This window comes from Pinus tabuliformis, chromosome 4_1, assembly GCF_031772625.1.
Source record: "Pinus tabuliformis cultivar Carrire ecotype Pingquan chromosome 4_1, CPIR1, whole genome shotgun sequence".
Taxonomy (NCBI): Eukaryota; Viridiplantae; Streptophyta; class Pinopsida; order Pinales; family Pinaceae; genus Pinus; species Pinus tabuliformis.
This window is the reverse complement of record NC_142303.1, coordinates 427,959,488-427,978,652: the sequence shown is the minus strand read 5'-3', so window position 1 is coordinate 427,978,652 and position 19,165 is coordinate 427,959,488.

Genomic DNA, 19,165 nt, shown 5'->3' with positions numbered 1-19,165 from the left:
GAAATAATACAACATCTATTTATTGAATGTCACTTCAACATCAAATTTGTGGTCATGTTGTTATCACCCGAAGAAACTCTCCTGGGTTGTATATTAGAGATGCTTGGGAACATTACAAACTCAACAAAAATGTTGAAAAATGGTGGATGAATGGAAGGAATGATGCATATTCAAGCCAAATAGCCACTTCTACTATGCTTAACCCCAGACATGGGTGAACACCCCCAGACTACAAGGCTTTAGACCACCAATTACTCACAGTTTGAGGAACAAGTGAGGATGGAGAATACTGACCACACCAACAGATGCACAGGACCCTGTGATGGCCGGCTGCAACCAATTAAAAGGTCTGTAAATCTATTTCCTAATGCACAGACAGGATGACAGCTCTCTGGCATTAAAACAACAGAAACCTGCATACACATTCAATAATACATACTAGATTCTAACACAGAGGTGGGATGACAGCCCCTCTAATGCTAAACATCAAGAGCACATGAATAAATGCATGACAGGCACAGCCTGGAATCAAGGAAGCAGTGGAAAGTGAGAAATTAATAGCAAAAGAAGCTTGCATTAGCTGAAAATGAAGACTAGACGCTACAGGTATCACAGTAGTTACAGTCTCCAGAAGTTGAACCTTACATCAAAACAATATCCATCAACCCTATTACATTCTGTCTTCTAGATATATATAGAGGTTCATTACAAAAACACTCTGCTGTGTTATACGAGGAGGGGTCATAATAGACCACCAACCACATTAATTCTTTGGCATGGACCTCTGCTATGATCTGCTGCTTTAATGGATGAATTTGACATTCACGGGTGCTCTGCAGTCCTCCTTTGAGCAGGTGGCGTGAAATATGAATGAAACCCATAACCATTGAATGCTTTTAACTGCTCGAGAGTGATCCTTTCCTTCTCGGCCATGCTGTTGTTTGAATGCAGGTCGTTGAAGTATTAAATGTGCAGAGTACTTGGTAGTTGATGGCTTTATCCTTCAAGAGCTCAAGACAGTCAAAAGAGTAAAGACTTCATGGCGGGTGGACAGAGTAAATAGAGAAATGAGGCGGATCGTCGGATGGCACAGATCAACGGCAGAGAACACTTGGCGAGGAGTACCGGGAGGCGAGGTGGAAGAAAACTGTGAGCCGTTGGATCATGAAATTGAATGGTGGAGATTAGATTATGGAGGCTATCGGGCGGTGACGTGGATGGAGCAACGTGAGCCGTCGGATCACAGTTGGGCAGATCCGACGGTCATCAGGAGGCGAAAGTACGTGGGCGATAACGCGCGGGGGACGTACGGGTAGGTGGTAAGCGGTATTCCCCGCACCGCCTACCAGGGTTCGGTGGTAAACGCTCAATGGCTAGCGATCCAGTCTTTGCACGACACGTGGCAGATGGGGTCGGCGAGAAACCACTGTGATCGCGCGTTAACGAGTGGACAGGTCCTGCGAGCAGGGCTTGCGACTACTGTCCAATCGCGTGACAGACGGTTGGATGGCGAGGAAAGCGCACGAGGTTTAACGTGCGGGCAGAAAATGTGGAGACCGTTAGATCAGGGCGATCAACGGTGGAGATTAGAGAACGACGAAGGGCTGAGGAAGGGCAGAGGGTTATGAAAGCACCGAGTCACATGGTTTGGTCATACGGTGGGTAAAGTTTAGCACTCGGAGCTCAGCGGTAACACGGGATTTAACAGAGTTTCAAAGGTAAAATGGAGGTGAAATAGAGTGTTTAAACGTGGAATAGAGAGGTTTCAGGAGAAAAATAAAGATGGCGGGGCTGGGAGAGCATGAGGAAAATTGAAGAAGGAAGAAGGAGAAGACTGCTCCAAGATTTCTTTAAGCACCAACAACACAGACATACCTGAATTTGATCTCCACATGCTGAAGCTTGTAGCAGAGCTAACACTGGCTCCTTCTGGGGATGAGATCCTCCCTGCGAGGTCTCAAGAACTGTAGACCAATGCCTTCATACAAAACCCAGCTTAAAAACATTGCCTAGTATCCATTGGGCATGGAGTCAAACCAAGTCTACACTAAAACCTGAAAAAGAAAATGCTTATAATCATTAAGGCCTGAGGACCTTAAACAACATCAATATTCAAAAACTGGCCAACTGATGGGCCATCAAAATTGTTTCTCCTCCTCTCGGCCGGTTCATCATAGAGCTGCAAAACTGGATTGATTTGATTCTCTACCTCGAAGAGTTTAAGGAATTTGAGCTTAATCGGTAGGTATGGATCAAATTTCATCTCCCTTCTGTGTGCTCTCCTCCTTGGAGGTTCTTCATGGGAGATTTTGTACACCTGCTGAATAATCATGGCTGCTGTGTACTTGTCTTTGTTCATTTGTGGCCTGCACAATTAATATGCAAGGCAAACCAATGTATTCTTGTGTGGAGGACTCATAGACATCATCTGCTCCTGCATCTTACTTTGAACAATCTTCATCCAAGGACGAGTTCCAAGACTAAGCATCATCTTCCTCTGTCATCTGGCAAGGTGCCTTTTCAATCTATATGGAGGCCACCTGAGCAAGTTTCAGAATATCAAGACTGAGGTGATCAGTATCAGCCTTGGGCATTGAATTATGGCCTACCTCAGAGGTCAGGGGGCAGCTTTGAGGGATTCTCATTTGAACAGACAGAGAAGCAAAAGATGATAGGGAGCTTTCTTCTCCCTCATTGATCACTGGGCTGGGAACAAAAGGAGGTTGGCTCACTTGCAGATCTACATAATCATTGGACGCTGGGCTGGCTTCGAGCTCATACTCTTTGAGGATGGTAGGACCTGCTGCTAACTGCTTCTGCTGATTAGCTTGTTGTTCTGCAGGTACAACAAACTGATGAGCAGTGCCTTTGGATAATGCTTCTTCATATGTAGCTCTTGTTAAGAAAGGGGCACTGCCCTTATCTTCCAAACCATGGACCTCCTCCTCTTCTTCAAACAGCTCTTCTTCCATGACTATATTCTGAAAAAGGGTTTTCACCCTTTGGTCTTCATTTGTATCTTTATTTCTTTGTAAAATCTGCAAATGCTCATTTGCTTCTCTATATGGATTTGGAGTTGGAAGAGAAAAGAAATAATGAGTTCCTGCTTCTTCAGAATGCTGCTCAACCTTTATTTTGGAAATTTCAGAGGCTAATAACTCTATCATCCTAGCTAATTCATCAATCTCAGGCTCTGAGGATGATGAGGATTCACCTCCCTGTCTTCTCCTTTCAGCATCACCTTTGAGTCTTTTTGCAACAATGATGTTTGCTTCTACTTCAAAGGCTGCATCTTGCATATCAGCCAAAGAAGTACATCTTCTTTCTCTTAATAGCAGGCAGAATTCAGAATCGAAGGCATGGGCATAAGTGATCATAGCAGAAGTAGGGGTGGGTTTTACTTCACATGGTATTCTGTTGTATATATGGTTAAATCTCTTGTTGAAATCAGATAACAGCTCACCATATTCTCTCTGCAAGTTCCCAAATTCAGTATGATAAAAGAGAAAATCCTTCTTATCCCCCCAATGCTTTAAAAACACATCATCTAGGGCCTCAATATTTGCTATAGACCCAGGGGGTAAATTTATGAACCATTTTTTAGCCTCCCCATCTAGGCTTTGGACAAAAACCCTCATCAACACATCCTCTTCATTGATATCCAGGTTATCAGCATAGCTATAAAAAGATTCAAGGTGCTCTTCAGTTGTTACTCCTTCTGTACCAGTAAAATTAGGCATATATTCTTGATAATCTCCTGCAGGCATGGCATTCAAAGGGACAGGCAAGATCAGGGGTCCATACCTAGCAGCGACTATTCTTTCTATCTTTGTGAGAGCTTGTTGGCCTGCCATGACTAAGGTAAGTGGAGTGATACTGGTAGACTGAGTGATATGGATCAATGAAAAGGATGACAGAGACAGAGGACTATGATGGACAACATGGATGCTTCTTTGAACTGAGGTCCGAAAGGGAAATGAATGAACAAGAGCTAAATGAATCTCTGAAGGTGATTTTCACTAACAGAGATACATGGGACTTTTAAGGCTTACCTGGTCCTGATGCTCCTTTCTATGAAATTTTCTTCTACTTAACAATCTTCTCAGGGTCAGGCACTGGTTTAGCTGGTGATGTCTGAGGATTTCTTCAAGCATACCTCACAAACTGAGCGAATACTTCAATGTGGAGTCGCCAAATGTTGGTCTTCCTCTAGTGGAGTCGCCAGATAGATGATTACAACCAGAATATGTGTCCAATCCTTGTATATCATCAAAGCTTGGAACTGTGTCGTTCTCCCAGGGAAGCTGAGCTTCGATTCTCCTCTCCCCGGCAACGGCGCCAATTAATTTTATCACCCCAAGAAACTCTCCTAGGTTGTATATCAGAGATGCTCGGGAACATTACAAACTCAACAAAAATGTTGAAAAATGGTGGATGAATGGAAGGAATGATGCATATTCAGGCCAAATAACCACTTGTACTATGCTTAACCCCAGACATGGGTGAACACCCCTAGACTACAAGGTTTTAGACCACCAATTACTCACAGTTTGAGGAATAGGTGAGGATGGAGAATATTGACCACACTAGCAGATGCACATGACCCTGTGATGGCCGGCTGCAACTAGTTAAAAGGTCTGTAAATCTATTTCCTAATGCACAGACAGGATGACAGCTCTCTAGCATTAAAACCATAGAAACCTGCATACACATTCAATAATACATACTAGATTCTAACACAGAGGTGGGATGACAACCCCTCTAATGCTAAACATAAAGAGCACATGAATAAATGCATGACAGGAAATGCCTGGAATCAAGGAAGAAGTGGAAAGTGAGCAATTAATAGCAAAAGAAGCTTGCATTAGCTGAAAATGAAGACCAAATGTTGCAGGTATCACAGTAGTTACAGTCTCCAGAAGTTGAACCTTACATCAAAACAATATCCATCAACCCTATTACATTCTGTCTTCTAGATATATATAGAGGTTGATTACAAAAACACTCTGCTGTGTTATACGAGGAGGGGTCATAATAGACCACCAACCACATTAATTCTTTGGAATGGACCTCAGCTATGATCTGCTGCTTTAATGGATGAATTTGACATTCACAGGTGCTTTGCAGTCCTCCTCTGAGCAGGTGGCATGAAATATGAATGAAACCCATAACCATTGAATGCTTTTAACTACTCGAGAGTGATCCTTTCCTTCTCGGCCATGCTGTTGTTTGAATGCAGGTCATTGAAGTATTAACTGTGCAGAGTACTTGGTAGCTGATGGCTTCGTCCTTCGGGAGCTCAAGACAGTCAAAGGAGTACAAAATTCATGGCGGGTGGACAGAGTAAATAGAGAAATGAGGGGGATCATCGGATGGCACAGATCAACGGTGAAGAACGCTTGGCGAGGAGTACCGGGAGGCGAGGCGGAAGAAAACTGTGAGCCGTCGGATCATGAAATTGAACGGTGGAGATTAGATTATGGAGGCTATCGGGAGGTGACGCAGATGGAGCAACGTGAGCCGTCGGATCACAGTTGGGCAGATCCGACGGTCATCGGGAGGCGAAAGTACGTGGGTGATAACGCGCGGGGGATGTACGGGTAGGCGGTAAGCAGTATTCCCCGCACTGCCTACTGGGGTTCAGTGGTATACGTACAACGGCCAGCGATCCAGTCTTTGCGCGACACGTGGCAGATGGGGTCGGCGGGAAACCACCGCGATCGCGCGTTAACGAGCAGACAGGTCGTGCGAGCAGGGCTTGCGACTACCGTCCGATAGCGCAACGGACGGTCGGATGGCTAAGAAAGCGCACGAGGTTTAACGTGTGGGCGGAAAACGCGGAGACTGTTAGATCAGGGCGATCAACGGTGGAGATTAGAGAACGAAGAAAGGCTAAGGAAGGGCGGAGGGTTATGAAAGCACTGAGTCACATGGTTTGGTCATACAGTGGGTAAAGTTTAGCACTCGGAGCTCAGCGGTAACACGGGATTTAACATAGTTTCAAAGGTAAAATGGAGGTGAAATAGAGTGTTTAAACATGGAACACAGAGGTTTCAGGAGAAAAATAAAGATGGCGGGGTTGGGAGAGCATGAGGAAAATTGAAGAAGGAAGAAGGAGAAGACTGCTCCAAGCTTTCTTTAAGCACCAACAACACAGACAGACCTGAATTTGACCTTCACATGCTGAAGCTTGTAGCAGAGCTAACACATGCCATGCAAAGACTTATTAATTGAGTACAATAGCTAGACTCCCCTCTTTAGCTCTTTGAAAGTTTTCACTAACTTTATCTAAATTCATTCAAAGGCAAACCCCTATTTAGAACACTATGTATGTCCTTCCCCTAGTATGTGTGCTGGAAATTTTGGTAGGAAAAAAATGGAGCAATATTCCATGACACTATCAACAATCCTATAGTAGCAGATAAATCCAACACTTTTCTAGCTGAACACACAAGGGTAAAAAACCTGAAGCTATATAGGCCTAAAATGCTAGACTCTAGTGAAGAAAGATGGGTTTCTTATTTCAATATACAATAGCAATCTTCTTTCCCAACCCTTAAAAAAACAATCATGGAAACTATCTCTCTTGAAAGAGTAATTCAAGGATTAGATATCCTCACCGAACTCATTTATTATATGTTAGACTAATGATCATACTAAGAGGGGCGTGAATCAATGTCATCAACTTAAACAATTATGTAGTTAGTCAAAACTATAAACATAATCATGCATTATAAAATATCATCATACATCAACAAATGACAACACCAGATATACATGGAAACCATTGCAAGAGAAAACGAGAAATTTCTTTATCTTCTTCAGTTTTTTATTACATTAATTTGTTGGAGGCACCAACCTCCGAAATAGATTTGCAGGCTCCAACTTACTGGAGGCCCCAAAATAGATTTGTAGGCATCGATTTACTATAGGCTACAACATAATTGAGACACCAACCTCTGAAATATGCAAGCACCAACTTGCAATAGGCTTCAACCTGATTAAGGCACCAACCTATGAAATATGGTGGACCACTTTTCACAGTCTTTCAAGTTGGATCAACAAGCTCAAAACACGACCAAATAAATCTGTTCTTTAATCAATCTTTAACATCTTTTTCATCTAAAAAATCGTTTATGAGTTCCAGAGCATATTGATAATAACTATGACCTCCTATTCTCAAAAATATATTTGTATCTCCCCCTTTCAAATCACAAAAGAATTCTAAACAAACCCATTTTTCAAAATTCAATTTAGCCCTCTAAAAACCTATAAAAACATTATAATTTATTGTCCTACATAATACACCTATATGGTATGCCTCCTACAAAATGCACCTTTCATGAACATGTTCTACAAAATGCACACAATCGGTTCGTTACTTGTTCGACAAAACACACTTCTAAGGGAAAAATAAAATTTTTGGATACTCGATTGAAATCAAACCTATGGCCTCCCGTGGTGCTACAAAGGACATCACCAACTACGTTGTCATGTTACTCTTTCAATCTTCACAACAAATATCTATGTCATATCTTCGTCATCAACTAGATCATGCAATGAGGAGCCACATCATACTCGAAAAGCTAGGTTATACATATTTGTGCCACTCATACCACAAAGAGCCAAGTCATTAACAGAGAGCCATCGTAGATTCTGTGTAACAGTGCATTTGAAAGTGTTTAAACACCTTCTTCATTTACACACACTAATATCAAGCTTGTCAATTGGGTTTATCTAAGGTGGTTGGGAAAAATGATTGTTATCCTCCCCACCCAAGTTCAATTCCTGCGAGTGAGATGATGAGCTTTTTCATAATGGGTTTAAGGCCAAGCCAAGCAAGGGTTTTAGATTACATGATGATGGAGGTATCTGTAACTTGTAGAAGTTATGTCATTAGACATAGGTTTTGACTTTGCATCAATGGATAATACAAATTGAACACTAAACGTCCTTGATTTTACCATGGGTGTTCGCTAAATATGGAAATTGAACACTAAACATCGTTGATTTTACCATGGGTATTACATGACAATATTTATTATATGGCTTGAAGTTGCAAGATGGAAATTTATCTGGTTCGATGGAGGTATTTGTAACTTGTAGCAATTATGTCATTAGACATAGGTTTTGACTTGGCATCAATGGCTAAGTATACAAATTGAATACTAACTGATAAACAATATAGTCTTGTGAGTCACTTGGTAGCTTATTAGGGAACATACGTGTAATCTGCCTTTGCAACTTTGTAAAGGGACAATTGTATAAAGGTAGAGTTCTAATTCTCCCAATTAGTGTTTTGTTCTATGGATTGCTAAGGTTTTGTAGTTTATTTTGGAACATTCTTGGTTACCAAAGAAGCAATTGGAACAAATACCATTTTACATTTGGTCATCATTGAAGCACTTCGTGAATCTATAGGAAACAAGCTCGTCTGATGTGTAACTTCAAGAAATGAAATTCCAAACTTTCTTGACGTAATTATGTTATAGATATAGTTACTCCAATAGGCAGCAATAAAAAGGTTTCTATAATCAAGGAATCAACCAAAAATCCTATGCTTAATCATGCTGACAAAGTCTACCATGTATATTCTGTTGGCAATTTGGATGTGGCAAAAACACATCATTGTGAATGTAATGACAAACTATTATTTTGCTTGCAATGCCATGCCATGCATACACCTTTTATAGATGAAGAGTTGATGAAGAGTGGGGGCTTGATGAGCCCATGATTTGAGCAAAGCATAATTGTAGAAAATCAATGTGATAAGGTGCATGTCAACATTTTCATATGTCTTCTTCCAATTTCCTTTGCCTATTTCAACAAATTTAATTTCTAAGTCTTTACCTACTTGCTTGAGTCACTGTGTTCCCTATTAGTTTGCGCCTGCCTCTATCTCTTTGGTGCTTCTATGAAGGCATCTGATCACCTGGACAACTCGCCAAATTTTGATAACACAACCATGCCCCACACACAACCCTCTACTTTGGCAATTCCTTCCCATCCATCACCACCCGTCGCCTCCTGATTCTTCATGCCTTCATGTCCACATCCTTGTTTCATGTAGCACTACCTCTGCCTCATTCTACATTCATCTACATTTCTATTGGCATGTCTTTGCACCCTTTTGGTCCAAATGCTAGTTATATACACATTACAATATAGTGAATGTTTAAAACTAAATTAGTATGAAATGTTTTTACTTTCTAAAGTGAAATTCAAATTCCATCCAAAACAACCACATTTTATCCTAAAAATCAAAATATCACTAAAAGTACATGCAGATTCAACAAACTAGTCAAAGGTTTCAACCATGAATGCTCAAGTAATATATCTAATTCTTTGGGACGTAGAACCATCTAAATGATCCCTCATAAATTTGAGTAGTCAAAGTGCTTGATGATGAAGTTGGGGAGATAGCCAAGGTTATACTTGCACTAGCAAGGGTAGCACTCCCCTAGATTTTGATGTGGACTTTTATTGCCTATTATAGTCACACCATGATAGTTGACTCATATACCATTGACACGAATCTCAAACGAGTCGTCCACATACAACAACTATGTCTCACACTCAAAGTACACAACTCAAATAACACAAACAAGGCAAACGTACAAGCTGAATCTAGTGGAGAGAAAACTCATAAAATATGTACGAGCTTCTATATTCAACTAGAACAATTTCAAAAACAAGCCATGAATACCTTCCATTCTTCCTCCAATTTATAGAGCCTATAGGTTTCTACCATGCTCAACTCAATTTAGCTACAATTTATGAGAAAAACACAGCAAAGCAAATATTGACAAAACTGAGACTTTTTATTGAAATACTGTTGTTGTCCTTTATTTTCTGGTTAAACCTTTACACGTGGACATATTCAGGCAGAGTTATCAAACTCGTCTCTGCATAGTGGGCACATAAGTCGACGATAAAACCATTGAAAGAGGCAGTCTTCATGAAAAATATGCTTACAGGGCAACTGTTTCGCAGGCTCCCCAACGGGGAGAATATCATGACAAATTGAACATATAAAACCTTCACAGTCATCCATTCCCAGGCACTCCTCCGAAATGAAAACCCTTGGCGATGACTCAACAGCCGAAATGGTAGCAGCCATTGGATAAGTGTCATGCCGATAAATAAATCGCTTTCTCAACTCAAGGTGCAGATCAAAATGTTCACTTCTGACTTGTATAGCAGAAGAAGAATTGCTATGGGCGGCCTCATCAAATAGTTGAACAATCCGCTGACATTCTGTGAAACTGCCACTCCATATAACTTGCTGGCTCCATACATTTCCGTCCTCCCTGCTCCAATCCAACGTCGTTCTCAACAAAACAACATTAGGGTTTGCCATCATTACAGCCCTGACGTTGACGTCTTCACTGTCGTCGTACGGTTGGTCAATATGCAGCACATAGTTTCCCGCGAATTGGATGTCGTCTAATCGACGTAAATCCACGTTATCCCAAATATCATCCATTGCCCACTCATCTCTGTCATCTCGTCTAATACATCTGAAGACTACGCTGGAGATCAAGTGCTGAACATTCTCCCTGCTCGGTTCTGAAACATCACTCGCTGTTGGCTCCACTAATATTTCCCATACTGTGCCTCGAGCTCGCTCGGCTTCTAAATGCCTGTTAACCCGGTCAAATAACTGGTTTGCATAATCCATTATAATCTCATTCCCCGGGTCTCCACAGTTTCCATTTTTAGTTTCTTCCATTGTGTTCGTGTTATTTCTTTTGGGAGTTGTCTATAATGTGATTTTTTGGAGATTCCGGTGACGGAATCCGGTGGAAGAAATTGAGGTTAAATTTGATTTGTTGCAGTTAAAATGGTTTTTTAACTGCATATTTAGATTCAGCACCCTGAAAAACCCCTGGGACGCTTTGATTGTGCAGAAACTAGCTATCAAACATGTGATTCCAATAAATTGTTGCCGGATTTTGACCGAAAAAACCCACCGGAAAAGCTTCCAAAAAGTCTCATTATATACAACTGCTTTCTTTTGACGTGGAACGAAAATATATGATGCTAACCTTGGATATACGATCTTCCCCGGACAGTGTGCAAGTGGAAAGATAAAGGGGATTAGTTGGAATGGAATTGGTCCCAAAAATGGACCCATGGCATCCGCTCTCTTAACACGCCGACACCATAGGGTGGGCATGAAATTGGGAAGAATTTATTTGGTTAGGGCATTATCTAGCTGTTATAAGTTTTGGATTTGGTTTCGTCGGCTCGAATTTGGTTATATAATGCTTCGCCGAATATTTTTGAATATATAATTGGATTTAACATTTGCAAAATATTTTAGAGAGCCCTCTGATTTACTAGATTATATAATTTAAATTTGTAAATTTTACCAATACAATTTTGCCTATCATTAAAAAAATGTTTAAGAAAAAACCAAATCATAAAAAAATAGAGTACATATACTGTTTTTATTTATTTGATTTTTTATTTTACAATATATTAAAATGCTCAACCTTTTATCTTACCTAGAGATGTGAACAAAATGATAAATAGTGTGCACTCAATGAAATAAATGTCATATATATTTTAATATATGTCATTGAATTTGTTTTTTAGATTTAATATTACATATCTTAATGCATACAATATTTATTGAGTTTATAAAAGGCGCTGATATTGTTTGTTAAACAAAATCTCTTAAATTGGTGGAAGATTGTGCTTGGCCAAATAAACACTATTTATAATAATGGTGCTTTTTTGCATATTTTATGTATTTTATGAGTATTTGGTCATAAAGTGAATTTTTTTTTCCAATATTGATGTCACAATGTCATGGTATTTTGAAAAGGTGCTCACGAGTGGGTGGCAAGGTCATATGGCTTGTGGAATGCAAGTTTAGGGATGAAAGTTATAGGGAGTGAAAGGAAAAGTGGGAGGACTCAACTTTAAGTGTTATTTACCAATCACATGATGGAGGGTATATAAGTAAGCATGACTAAAGGTGCATGATGATTCCATATGATTTGGTAGTGCTGGTGATTTAGTCAAGGTGATTTTTGTGTTGGAATCACAATTTCCGTTACACAAAAACCCATAAGTGTTAGTAAACGGTCACATTGTTAGAGTTAATGGATCACTGGGAGGCAATTAAGCACATGTCACAAAACACAATGGGATCATTGGATTATCCAATGCCTAACAATCTCCCCCCCCAACGCGAGGTGGGGGTGTTTGGGACTTGCAACCTTTGGCTCTATACCACTTGTGACCACTTGTTGGAATTACAATTGCCATTAAAACAAAGCCCAAAAATGTTAGTAAACAAATAGACACATCACCAGAGTTAACAGATCATCAAAAGCAGGTTAAGTACATGTCATAAAACACACAAGGGGCGTTGAATTATCCAATGCACATTATTTTGAGATGATTAGGACATTCTACTAGCTTGTAGGCTAGAAGGGTCAAGGATGTCCTTCACGGTATAGGTGGATGAATGACAAGGTGTTGCTTAACAAGCTTGGATGAAGAATGGCATACCTGACAATGTTATGGATTGTGTGTGTTAGCTAGAGAAAGGGAATAATGTTATTAATGCATTGAAGGTGTGTGAACATCTACTGAGCTAGAGACATGATCTTCATGGATTATCATGTGTTGGCCTAAGATGTATGATATCATAGTCTCATGTTGGGAAGTTAGATGTTTAAGTATGCTTGACTTGGGGAAGGTGGATGATTGGATGGAAGTAGTTGATAGTCATGTACAACTAACAAGGTCATTTGAATGTTGTTTAACAACTAATATTCTCAAGTGGTATTGGATGCTCAAGCAAAACAAAAAGTATATACCCATGAAAAATGGTATCAAAGCACACTCTTCACCACTTTTTGAAGGAAAGGTAGGTTTCATGCAGACAAAGAATACTTTGGGTTCTCTTTACCATCACCTAGAAGGAAGCAATATTTCTAGTGACATATTTAGTGGGTGGATGAGAGCATAATTCAAGATTGACATTGAAAACTTACTTGGCACAATAAGTAACCATTATAGTTTATCCACACAAAATGATGAATTTTGTTGTTTTTTCAAGAACATTGGGTATATTTGTAGACTTGAGGTAGCAAAGTGAACCAATTCTTAGAGACTTGGGCAAGGTTTTAGATGTTCCTATAGAGTTGACACATTTTTGGAGTATGATATATAAAGCATAAAGGAAGAGTCTTGAATGACAAAGATGAAATCTCTAACCCTGGGTTTGGAATAGTGGGATCAATAAATATGGTAGTTGTACCAAGCACGTGCGACAAAGATGGAGAAAAATAGTGCATGTGTTGAAGCTTGGGTTCAAAATTTGGAAGCTTTGAGTAACTAAGTAGAGACTTAGGCTTACATTAAAAGGACTAACTAAGTTGGGATTGTTTTGAAGAAAGGATGCCTAAGATGAGAGGAAAATCACATCAACCAAATAACCAAAATTGTCTAATTCCATATGCAAGACTATTTCTTAATTCCTTTGTTAAAATTATTTTGTTTTCCCACAAATTGTCCTTTGAAAAAGAACCTAGAAGACTTGGAAGAGGTTTAAGTGCAAATGAATTTGATGGTGAAACTAATAAACTTATAAGCATCTCTCATGCAACAAAATTGAAAGATAATAGGATTAGGAAACTTTGTGGCAAAAGTCCATGAACATGATTGGTAATTTGAAGGAAAGAATGACCTTTTTTTTGTGAATGCACTGTGATAAACACCGATGTGACTCACAAGGTCATATAAACCACTGGATCACTTCATCATAAGCTTGAGAGTAGCATGGCCACATTTAAGGTGATGAAAACCTCAATGAAAATAGTGGTAGGAGTAGTTCACGTTACATTTTTTGAATGTTTGGGAATGGTTTGGTAGTTTATACTTGTCAATGGCTCCATTGGATGACCATATTCTTGAGGTAGGACTTTCTAAAGATTTTCGGAGAAATTCTCATGGCCCATGAGAATTGTTTGATGTTCCTAGATAGGACCAAGACTGTTGGTGTGCCCATGATTACTAAAATAAGGTTGGGGAGGGTGTCAATAATGTCAACCATGAAGTTTGTTAAGGTAGTCGTTCAATTTAAAAACAACACTTGTAGTATCATGCATAAAAAATGCGAGAGGGTGTTAGGGAATTGATATTTTCTTATTGGTATTGTTAATACTATGCATAGAGAAATTTGGAAACATTAGATCATTTTTTTATGCTCTTGACCTGCGAGAAGATACCATAATACCCAATATGCGAAGAAATAATACCCAGAACACAGAACAATAAGAAATAACATCAAATATTTTATTATTCAGAAAAGAAATCAATGTTCACTTGCCTCTTCGAGGGGGCAACCTCTAATAGAGCTGGGCTCAATTACAAAATAAGACACGATGCTCCTCGAGGGCAGTCTCTATCCTTTATATAGGATTCATACATGCAATACCATGGGTCTATACCATGGTTCTTATTAATACCATGGCCCATTTGCAACTAACTGTGGTCACTTCATTAAATGCGGGTCAACCACTTACAATTATTATTATGGGATTTATTGACTCTTTACTTAACTATAACTATAACTCGTACCTATTACATAAATAAGGGGGTTAGGGTTGGACATGAACATGCCCTCCCCCATAAAAATAGCCTTGTCCTCAAGGTTGAAGCTGCAGAAACTGCTGAAGGACAGTGGTTGGTTCCCAGGTCGCATCTTCTGGAGAGGTGTCTTTCCACTTGATGAGGACTTCTTTGATCGTGCGGCCGCGCAAGTGCCGTTCTCGTGTGTCTAGAACCTATTCAGGTTGAAGCCAGATTGAACCTTCTTCATCCATTCCGGTAGACTGGTTTGAATTCGGCAATGGTTCCCAATCACTTTCTTGAGGCATGAGACATGGAAGACTAGATGGATTTTTGCCGTGGGTAGCAAAGCTAGCTTGTATGCTACTTCTCTGATGCGCTGAAGTACTTGATACGGTCCGTAGAATTTTGGAGATAATTTATGACAACCCTTGTCTTTGAGTGATGTTTGCTTATATTGTTGCAACTTCAAAAATACCTGATCCCCTTCTTGAAATTTGCATTCTGAATGATGTTGATCTTCCTGTTGCTTCATGCGATTTTGAGCTTGATGGAGATTCTCTCTGAGGTGGGCCAACATGGCTGTGCGGTTTTGTAGGAGGTGATCCATTGCTTGTACCTTCGAGCATCCTTGGATATAAGAAGTAGGTGAAGGAGAGAGTTGACCATAAACTGCTTCATATGGAGTCATTTTGGTGGTGGTATGATAGCTAGTGTTATACCACCATTCTGCTAGATGTAACCACTGTACCCATAGATGTTGCTTTTCTGAAGTGAAACACCTAAGGTAGGTCTCCAGACATTTATTGACTGTTTCAGTTTGACCATCAGTTTGGGGATGATAGGAAGTACTGAGTTGTAGTTGGGTACCTTCTAGCCTGAAGAGTTCCTACCAAAATTTATTGGTGAAGATTGGGTCACGATCAGACACAATGGAAGTGGGCATGCCATGCAATTTGAAGATCTGGTCCATGAAAGATTGAGCCACGAAAGCCGATGTAAAAGGGTGGGGTAGGGCACAAAAATGATCATACTTAGAAAGTCTGTCCCAGATTTGTCCCACTTAGTTGTTGGCCTGTGAAGGCCAAGGGTCGACCTTCCTGCATTAAGACCACCCCAATACCCGTACCTAAAGCATCACATTCAATCACAAAAGATTTGGTGAAGTCAGGTAGTGCTAATATGGGAGTGGAACACATGGCCTGTTTGAGAGCTATAAATGCCTGTTGTGCTTCATCATTCAAGAGAAATGAATTCTTCTTGAGGAGGTGAGTGAGGGGTCTAGTAATGCGACCATAATTGCAGAAAAATTTGTGATAGTAGCCTGTGAGACCCAAAAATCCTCTCAAGCTCTTCAAGGTCTTTGGTTGAGGCCAATCGTGCATTGCCTAGATCTTTTTGGGGTCTACCTTGACACCTTCATGCCCCAAAATGTGGCCCAAGTACTAAACTTCTTCCATGCCAAGAGAGCACTTGGACATCTTGACAAACAATTTATGCTTCCAGGGTAGTTGCAAGAGTAGATCTACATGCTGAAGATGTGTGGACCAGGTGCGGTTGTAGATGAGGATGTCATCAAAGAAAACAAGGAAAAATTTTCTGAGATATGGTTTAAGCAGGTGGTTCATTAGGCTCTGAAAAGTGGATAGGGCATTACAAAGACCAAATGGCATGACCAGGAATTCATAATGGCCTTCATGAATTCAGAAAGCAGTCTTTGGAATGTCTACTTCTTTCATGCGAATTTGGTGATAGCCCGAGCGAAGGTCAAGCTTAGTAAAGAATTGAGTCCCATTTAGTTCATCCAGAAAATCATTGACAACCGGGATGGGAAATTTATCTTTGACCGTCAGCTTGTTGAGGGCCCTAAATTCTGGACACATACGCCATTCCCCATCTTTCTTGAGCACCATGACCACAGGCGATGAATAAGGACTAATGCTAGGACTAATGACGCCTACTTCCAGGAGTTCCTCGATGATTTTTTCAATTTCATTCTTTTGGGGAACAAATATCTATATGGACGCACATTTGGTGGTTGGGCCCTTTGGACCAAAGTAATGCTATGATCATGTTCCCCTCTCAAGGGTGGAAGCCCATGTGGCTTGTCAAAGACTGACATATGGCTGTTTAAGATATGTTGCATCTCAGGACGAATATGAAGAGAAGTGGGTTCGAAGGCTTGGATGGCATTGAATTGGGATATAACTCCATGGTGGCCCTTTTTTAACAAATTTTCCATCCTATGCGAGCTGATGATAGAGGGAGCACCCGCCTGTTGTCCGTGGAGGGTATGTGTGTGGTTGTTCTACTTAAAGCTCATATATATAACTCCTGGAAATCCATTGTGATTGGGCCGAGTGTGCGGAGCCATTCAGCACCTAAGATAATGTCACACCCTCCCATGTCTATGAAAAACATGTGGGTCTTTAGTTGATAATCCCCCATTTGAAGTTTGACATTTTCACAGCAGCCTTCACATTTCATTGTCCCCCATCAGCAATTTGGACCTGGAAGTTAGAGACCGCTCTGACAAAACAATGCACTGCTTCCGTGACTCTTTGATGGATAAAGTTATGCGTACTGCCACTATCAATCAAGACTACTACAGGGCGATGCTTAATAAAACCTTTGATTTTGAGAGTTTGGGGAGAAGAAATCCCTGCCAAAGCATGAAGTGAGATAACTGGTTCCTCAGGTACATTGTCCGACTGGTTTTCCTCATCTTCCTCCTCTGGTTCGTCAAGTGGTGGGGCTTCCTCCGATGAACTGTGATCAATAGCATCAATTTGAAAGAATTTGGGCTCCTTGCATTTATGCCCCGGGGAGTATTTCTCATCACAGTAGTAACACAATCCTTGCTTTCTTCTTTCTGCCATTTCCGTAGGTGACACCTTTTGAACCTTGAGTGTTTGGGTAGTGCTTTGAGCCTGGGTGGGGCGACCTTTGGCTATTAAATTTGGGCGATTGGACTGGGCTGCTAACGCACGTTCTACTTCACGACCTATCTTGCAAGCATCCAGTCATGAGGTTGGGTGTTGCAGTCGGACGTGTGCTTGTATGGCTTCTTTGAGACCACTGACAAAACATTCCAAGTAGAACTGATCGTGTAGACCTCCTATGCGGAAGGCTAAGGCTTCAAAGGCTGTAATATATTCGTTCATTGTTCCGGTCTGTCAGAACTTAGTAAGACAACCCAAGAAGTTAGATTCAAGGTCAAAGTGATCTGTGAGGGATTTTGAGAATGTCTGTCAAGTCATGGGCCTTCCATAGCAATGTTGATGCCACTGCCACCATTGCCACCTTTCGTGGTCCAAGTACATGCTACCCACACTTAGCTAAGTCGTATCATCTCTGATGTGATTCAATGTGAAATATTGCTCCATTTGTGCTAGCCATGTGGCCATATGACAGCCATCAAATTTATACATGTCCAGCTTGGGTGGTCGCTGCTGGGACTATTGGTGGTCTCCAAAGAGGTGAAGAGAATGGCTAGATTCACCCTCAATGTTTTCATTAAAAGCATATGCCTCCAAGTGTTCCCCCAACTTGTCCTTTGTCATTGTGTCAGCTAAGGTCTGGATCGTCTTCAGTAATGTGTCCAACTTTTTTTCAAGGGTGTCCATCTTCTCATTGGCCATAGCTTGAGCTCTGGTTTGTACCATGCACCGATCTGGTGCACTTGTTGGTATTGCGAGAAAAATAAAATTTTGGACCACCCGAAATTTTTATGCTAACAAGTGAATGGTACCACCTTGCTTAGCTCGTCGACCTGATTTTTATGGGCTAAGTCTCCTATAAGCGTCTTGGGAGGGTCTCAGACTTTTTTTTAAAGGAGTTTTAATCCTCGCTTAGGAATACTACAGTAATCGAATCTGAGAAAAGTAAATTCTGCCCAATGTCCTACGAGAATCACACCCAAGTATAGGGGTTCACAAAAATAGTCAGATATGTCGGCAACCCTCAACTGCAGAGTATGAGTAGGAATGTGGTAGTGATCGAACCCCTGCTGCTAGATTTGAATGGAGGATCTAATTGTGGCGACTCCTACAGAACCGAAATGGCTAGATCTGAATGGCGGATCTGATAGAGCTGAATGGTGGAACTGATTGTGCGATCTAGAGAGAGACAAGGTAACTATGGTCTCGAGGAGTGTCAGGTGCTATAGATCGCAATATACGTAAGGGTCTGATAGTAGTATTCAATCCAATCTTTCAGGGCACTAACCAAGGAGGATCAACCGTACCCTTAGTTGTACAACCTGACTACCCTATCGTAGGTGTGAGTAATCTCCCCGAGTGTTATTCTCGGTGTACTGTAGCAACAAGACGATCGACGGTTTATCTATGGCGAGGTTTCAAGAGACTTAGGGGGCTTCCAATATACCCAAAGGGTACTTGGAAGACAGTCCGTGTGTGGTTCTGTCTAATGTGCTACTACTCGAAGGGGTACCCACAGGGGTTACAAGCGAGTCCAACAAGCGTGACCACCTCTTGTATTTCCTGCGTGCATGCCTCCCCAAATCTGCAGGTTTATGCGCTCAACGACACATCTTGTGGTTTAAAGACGCCGG